The sequence below is a fragment of the Mobula birostris genome, chromosome 6, assembly GCF_030028105.1.
Source record: "Mobula birostris isolate sMobBir1 chromosome 6, sMobBir1.hap1, whole genome shotgun sequence".
Classification (NCBI taxonomy): Eukaryota; Metazoa; Chordata; class Chondrichthyes; order Myliobatiformes; family Myliobatidae; genus Mobula; species Mobula birostris.
Window position 1 is genome coordinate 9,753,987 of NC_092375.1, and position 7,777 is coordinate 9,761,763.

A 7,777-nucleotide genomic window follows, 5' to 3' on the forward strand; every position below is an offset into this window, starting at 1 on the left:
CCAACCTGGACATCAGAAGGTTTGAGAGGGGGGTCTTCATTCAGAACCACTGCCCACGGAAAAAAGGCAGCAGCATGTTGCAGCAGCATAACAGAATATTGACCAGTGGCCAATTAGTGTCCGAGAATGATTAGTAAGATTAGTAAGAGCAAATCAAAGGAAGCCAGGAGCAAGTGCAGCAGACATCGTCTGAGTGGACATAGTCAGAGTGGTGATCTTGAGGATTTAGCTCTTCGAGGCTGCAGTGAACAGAGGATTCATCCAGAGAAACCAAAAGAAAGAAAGTTTTTTCATTCTCTTCTTTACATCTGCACAGTTAGGACAGTGGAGATGCCAGGCAGGGTAGTGAAATGTTCCTCTTGCAATTTGTGGGAAGGCAGGGAGAAATCCATGCTCCCTGACTGCATCCAGCTGCAGCTTCTAACAAACCACATTAAGGTGTTGGAGCTGGAAATGGATAAACTCCAGATCATTCGGGAGGCTGACGGAGTGATAGATAGGACAAATAGAGAGGTAGTTACACCCAAGGTGCAGGAAATGAGAAACTCAGTGACAGTCAGGAAGCAGAAAGGGGTTAAGGACCTCAACAACATGCGTATCACTTTAGATACTGTTGGGGGGGGGGGGAATGGGAGGACCTAACAGAGGAAAGTCATCGTGGGTAAGTCTCTGGCACTGAGTCTGCCTTGGTAACTCAAAGGGCAGAGGGAGAAGAGGCGTGCTGTGGAGATAGGGGATTAATTAGTTGGGGGAACAGACAAGGGGCTCTGTGGGCGAAAACAAGATTTCCAATTGGTATGTGCCTTTCGAGTACTAGGGTCCGGGATATCTCCAATCAAGTCCTCAGCATTCTTAAGTGGCAGGGTGAACAGCTGGAAATCGTGGTCCATGCAGGTAATATGACATGGGTAAGATGAGTGATGAGGTTCTGCACAGGGAGTTCATGGGGTTAGGTGCTAAGTTAAAGGGCAGGACCTCCAGGGTTGTGATCTCAGGAATGCTACTCATGCCACGTGCTAGTGAGGCCAGAACTAGGAAGATTATACAGTTTAATATGTGGCTAAGGAGTTGGCATAGGGGGGAGGGCATAAGATTTTTAGATCATTAGGCTCTCTTCCAGGGAAGGTGGGACCAGTACAGAGGGGAGGGCTTGCACCTGAACTGGAGGGGGACTAATATCATAGTGGGAAGATATGTTAATGCTGCATGGTAGGGTTTAAACTAGAGCTACAGTGGGGTGGGAACCAGAGTGCCAGAACAGCTAGTGGAGAGGTTGTGGGGACAGATGTTGCTAAGACCACAGACAAAGTTAGGAATCAAAAAGTTGAGCATGGTGTGACTAGTGTCCTGAGCGGCCTATACTTCACTGCAAGAAGTATTGTAGGAAAGGCAGATCATAGTGCTGAAGATGAGGTAGCTGGTTTACAAATGGTGAGGAGAGGCTGTTGAAAGGGGAAAATTGCGGCCAACAGGATGAGTTGCAATGTTAAAGCAGGACAAAATCAAAAATCGAAATACAGGGCAGAAGGTATTGTATTTGAACGCATGCAGTATATGGAATAAGGTAGGTGAACTTGTAGCACAGTTACAGATTGGCAGGAATGATGATGTAGGCATCATTGATTCATGGCTGAAAGATGATTATAGTTGGGAGCTTAATATCCAGGATACACATTTTATCAAGAGTACAGGCAGGAAGGCAGAGGGGGCAGCATTGCTCTGTCAGTAAAAAATGAAATGAAGTCATGACTTAGAGGTGACAGAAGGTGTTGAATCATTGTGGATAGAGCTAAGAAAAAGAGCAGAAAGACCCTGATGGGCGTTACATACAGACCTCCAAAAAGTAGGAAGAATGTGACCTACAAATTAAAATGGGAGATAAAAAATGCATGCCAAAAAGGCAATGTTACAATAGTCATGGGAGACCTCAATATGCAGGTAGATTGGGAAAATCAGGTTGGTGCTGAATTATAGGAGAGAGAACTTCTAGAGTGCCTATAAAATGGTATTTTAGAGCAGCTCATTGTTGAGCCTGCAAGAGGATCAGCTATTCTGGATTGGGGGTTTGGCAATGAACCAGAATGAATTAGAGAGCTTCAGGTAAAAAAATCCCGTAGGGGCAAGTGATGATAATGTGATCAAATTCACCCTGAGATTTGAGAAGGAGAAGCTAAAGTCAATATTACAGTGGAGTAAACAGAATTACAGAGGCATGAGAGAAGAGCTGGCCAGAACTGATTGGGAAAGAACACTGGCAGGGATGACGGCATATCAGCAATGGCTGGTGTCTCTGGAATCAATTTGGAAGGCACAGGATATATACATCCTAAAGAGGAAGAAGTATCCTGAAGGCAAGATAACATAAATGTGGCTGGCAAGAGAAATCAAAGCCAACATAAAGGCTAAAAAGAAGGCATACAATAGAGCAAAAATTAATGGGAAGTTACAGGATTGGGAAGCTTTTAAAAATCACCAGAAGGCAACTAAAAAGTCAATAATAAGGAAAAATTGGAATATGAAAATAAGCTTCCAATAATATTAAAGAAGAGATCAAAAGTTTCTTCAGATATATAAAGTGTGAAAAAGAGGTGAGAGTGGATATTGGGCTGCTGGAAAATGACGCTGGAGAGGTAGCAATGGGGGACAATTAAATGGTGGACGAACTGGATTAGTATTTTTCATCAGTCTTCATGGTGGAAGACTATAACAGTATGGTGGACGTGTCTGGTGTAAGAGGTCAGGAAGTATTTGAAGTTACCATAACTAGAGAGAAAGTTCTTGGGAAACTGAATGGTCTGAATGTACATAAATCACCTGGACCAGAGTTCTGTAAGAGGCAGCTGAAGAGATCGTGGAGGCATTAGTAATGATCTTTCAAGAAACAGATTCTGGAATGGTTTTAGAAGACTGGAAAAATGCAAATGTCACTCCACTCTTCAAGAAGTAAGAGAGGCAGAAGAAAGGAATCTATAGGTCAGATATTCCGACATCAGTGTTTGGGAAGATGTTGGAGTCGATTATTCAGGATGAGGTTTCAGGGGTCTTGGACGCACATGATAACATTTGCTGTAGTCAGCATGGTTTCTTCAAGGGAAAATTTTGCCTGACAAATCTGTTGGAATTCTTTGATGAAATAACAAGCAGGATAGACAAAGGAGATTCAATTGTGTACTGGGATTTTCAGAAGTCTTTTGACATGGGGCTGCTTAACAAGTTATGAGTCGATGGGATTGCAGGAAAGATTCTAGCATGGATAAAGCAGTGGTTGATGGGCAGGAGGTAAAGAGTGGAAATAAATAGAGCTTTTTCTGGCTAGCTGCTGGTGACTAGTGGTGATCCACAGAGGACCAATTCCTTTTATGTTATATGTTGATGATTTGGATGATGGAATTACAAACAGGAGAAACTCTACAGATGCCAGAAATCCAAGCAACAAACACAAAATGCTGGAGGAATTCAGCAGGCCAGGCAGGCAACATCTATAGATAAAAGTACAAGGGTCTTGAACTGAAATGTTGACTATACTATTTTCCATAGATGCTGTGTGGCCTGCTGAGTTCCTCCACCAGTTTGTGTGTGTTGCTTGGATTTCTAACATCTGCAGATTTTCTCTTGTGTGTGGATGATGGAATTGATGGCTTTGTTGCAAAGTTTGCAGATGATATGAAGATAGGTGGAGGGGCAGGTAGATTTGAGGAAGTAGAGAGGCTACAGAAGGTCTTAGACAAATTAGGAAAATGGACAAAGAAATAGCAGATGGAACGCAGTTTTGGAAAGTGTATGGTCGTGCACTTTGATAGAAGAAATGAAAGGGTTAACTATTACTAAATGCAGAGAAAACACAAAAAAAAAACTGAGTTGCAATCAGACTTGGGAGTTCTTGTGCAAGACTTCCTAAAGGTTAATTTGCAGGTTGAGCCTTTGGTGAGAAAGGCAAATGTAACATTAGCATTCATTTCAAGAGGACTCAAATATAAAAGCAAGGATGTAATATTGAGACATTATAAAGCACTGGTGAGGCTTCACTTGGAGTATTGAGAGCAGTTTTTTGTCCCTTACCTTACAATGGATGTGCTGAAACTGGAGATGGTTCAAAGGAGTTTCATGAATATGATTCCAGGATTGAATGGCTTGTCATATGAAGAGTGTTTGATGGCTATGGGCCTGTATTTGCTGGGATTCAGAAGACTGAGGGGTGACCTCATTGAAACCTATCAATGGTAAAAGGCCCTGATCAAGTGGATGTAGTGAGGTTGTTTTCTATGGTGGGAGAATCTAAGACCAGAAGACACAGCCTCAGAACAGAGGTCATCTTTTAGAATGGAGCTAAGGAGAAATTTCATTAGCCAGAGAGTTGTGGATATGTGGAATGCTTCGCCAGAGGCAGTGGTGGAGGCCAAGTCTTTGTGTAAATTTAAGGCAGAGGTTGATATATTCTTGATTGGTCGGGTCATGAAGGGAAACTGGGAGAGGGCAGGAGATTGGGGCTAAGAGGAAAATTGAATCAGCCATGAAGTGGTGGAGCAGACTCGATGGGCCAAATGGCCCAATTCTGCTCCTATATCTTATGGTCTTATTATTATTTATTTATCTGCAGGTTTCTTTTGTCTTTCGCACACTTCTTGATCACCCAAGTTGGTGCGGTCTTTCATTAATTATGTTATGGTTATTATTCTATTATGGATTTGTTTTTGATGCCCACAAGGGGATGAATCTTAGGGTTGTATATTGTGATATGTATGTACTTTAATAATAAACTTACTTCGAACTTTGATGAGAAGAGGGCATGGTGATGGGATCCTTAATTCAGGCAACCCATTTTGGTTTCAATGTCTCTCATGGCCTAAATGATATGCAACTCATTCATTCATCCATTTATTTATTTACTTATCTATCAATCAATCAATTAATTAATATATTGATGTAGAGTACAGAATATGCCCTTACAGCCCTTCAAGACACGGCGCCCAGCAATCTCCCGATTTAATCCTAGCCTAATTATGGGACAATTTACACTAACCATATAATCTACTAACTGGGATGTTCTTGGACTGTGAGAGGAAACCAGAGCACTCAGAGGAAACCCACGCAGTCATAAGGAGAACGTATAAACTCCTTACAGGCAGCGGTGAAAACTGATGAGCACCAGACGTAATGAAGCATTGACTCTTTCTGCACAGATGCTGTCTGACCCACTGAGCATTTCTAACACATTCTGTTTTTATGCTTGATGTGAAACTCTGTCATCAAACCTCTGACACTTCAGCCTATTCCTCCTGAGGTGACTACCTGTCCTGCTGGGACAGCCTAATCAACAACAATCTAATCTTCATTCCAGGTTGAAAAAATTCTGGTGTAAAACACAGCACACGTGGTCTCCATTTTTTCTGACTCAGGTACTGTATTTACTTCAGAGTGCTTAGGCAAGCACATAGCTTGGGATCTGCAGTCAGAAGCTGCTTTGGACGTCCAAAATAAATTCAGACTTGCCGCTGTGCAATCCTCTCAGTGGAATCCTTCAAAACAAGCCAAAAAAAACCCCACTCAAGTCCCACCTTGGCCAGCTGCCAAAGCTGCCAAATACCTAAAACACTCTGAATACTCCCCAGATACTAAAAATAGGCAAGATTTTAATTAGCAAATAAACTAAGAACTTGATACCTTTAAAAAGTCACCAGGCAGTTTTAAAATGTAAGTTGATAATCCACAAGAGTTTTTTTTAATGCTTTGAAAAACTAATGAATTATTTTTACATTAGAAATTGAAAATTAAAAAACAAGAATTTGCAGATGAATTTTGAGAATATTGTCAAGACCTGAGGGCCTGAATTTCAGGGAGAGGCTGGGTAAGCTATCACTTTATTTCTTGGAGTTGTCGAAAATCATGCGGGAAATTGATTAGGTGAATGCATGCAGTCTTTTTCTCAAGGAAATGGAATCAAAAACTGGAGGGTATAGATTTTAGGTTGGAGGAGAAAGATTTGAAAGAGATCCTTTGTGTACAAAGGATGTAAAAAACCTAGTTAAGAAGAAAAGGAAAGCTTATGAAAGGTTCAAGAAACTAGGTACTGTTAGAGCTCTAGAAAATTACAAGGTTGTCAGGAAGAAGCTTAAGAATGGAATTAAGAGAGCCAGAAGGAGCCATGAGAAGGCCTTGGTGAGCAGGATTAAGGACAACCCAAAACATTCTACCTATGTGAAGAGCAAGAGGATGAGCTGTGTGAGAATTGGACTAATCAGGTGCGATAGTGGAAACGTGTGCATGGAGTTGGAGGAGGTAGCAGAAGTACTTAATGAATACTTTGCTTCACTATTCAGCAGAGAAAAAGACCTTGGCAATTGTGGGGATGACTTACAGCAGACTGAAACATTTGAGCATATAGACATTAAGAAAGTGGATGTGCTGGAGCTTTTAAAGAACATTAAGTTAGATAAGTCACCAGGACCGGATGAAATATACCCCAGACTACTGTGGGAAGTGAGGGGTGAGATTGCTGAGTCTCTTGCAATGATCTTTGCATCAACAATAGGGATGGGAGAAGTACCGGAGGATTAAAGGGTTGCAAATGCTTTTCCCTTGTTCAAGAAAGGCAGTAGAGATAACCCAAGAAATTATAGACCAGTGACTCTTACTTCAGTGGTGGGCAAGTTGTTGGAGAGGATCCTGAGAAGCAGGATTTATGAGCATTTGGAGAGACTTAATCTGATTAGGGACAGTCAGCAATGGCTTTGTCAAGGGCAGGTTGTGCATTATGAGCCTGATGGAATTCTTTGAGGATGTAACAAAACACATTGATGAAGGTAGAGCAGTGGATGTTGTGTATATGGATTTCAGTAAGACATTTAATAAGGTTTCCCATGCAAGGCTCCTTCAGAAAGTAAAGAGGCATGGGATCCAAGGAGACCTTGCTTTTTGGATCCAGAATTTGCTTGCCCACAGACGGTAAACTGTGGTTATAGATAGTTCATATTCTGCATGGAGATCAGTATTCTGCAGGGATCTGTTCTGGGACCCCTCCTCTTTGTGATTTTTATAAATGACCTGGATGAAGAAGTAAAAGGGTTGGTTAGTAAATTTGCTGATGACACAAAGGTTGAGTGTGTCGTGGATAATCGGGAGGGTTGTCAGAGGTTACAGCAGGATATTGATAAGATGCAGAACTGGGCTGAGAAGTGGCAGATGGAGTTTAACCCAGATAAGTGTGAAGTGGTTCATTTTAGTAGGTCAAATCTGAAGACAGAATATAATATTAATGGTAAGACTTGGCAGTTTGGAGGATCTGAGAGATCTTGGGGTTTGTGTCTATAGGACACTCAAAGCAGTTGTGCAGGTTGACAGTGTTGTTAAGAAGGCATATGGTGTGTTGGCAGTCATCAACCGTGGGATTGAGTTCAAGATCCATGAGGTAATGTTACAGCTATATAATACCTTGGTCAGACCCCACTCGGAGTATTGTGTTCAGTTCTGGTCACCTCACTACAGGAAGGATGTGGATACCATAGAGACAGTGCAGAGGAGATTTACAAGGATATTGCCTGGATTGGAGGGCGTACCTTATGAGAATAGATTGAGTGAACTTGGCCTTTTCTTCTTGAAGCGACGGAGGATGAGAGGTGACCTGATAGAGGTGCTTAAGATGATGAGGGACATTGATCGTGCGGATAGCCAAAGGCTTTTTCCCAGGGCTAAAATGGCTAATGTGAGGGGGCATAGTTTTAAGGTGCTTGGAAGTAGGTATTGAGGGAATGTCAGAGGTAGGTTTTTCACACAGAGAGTC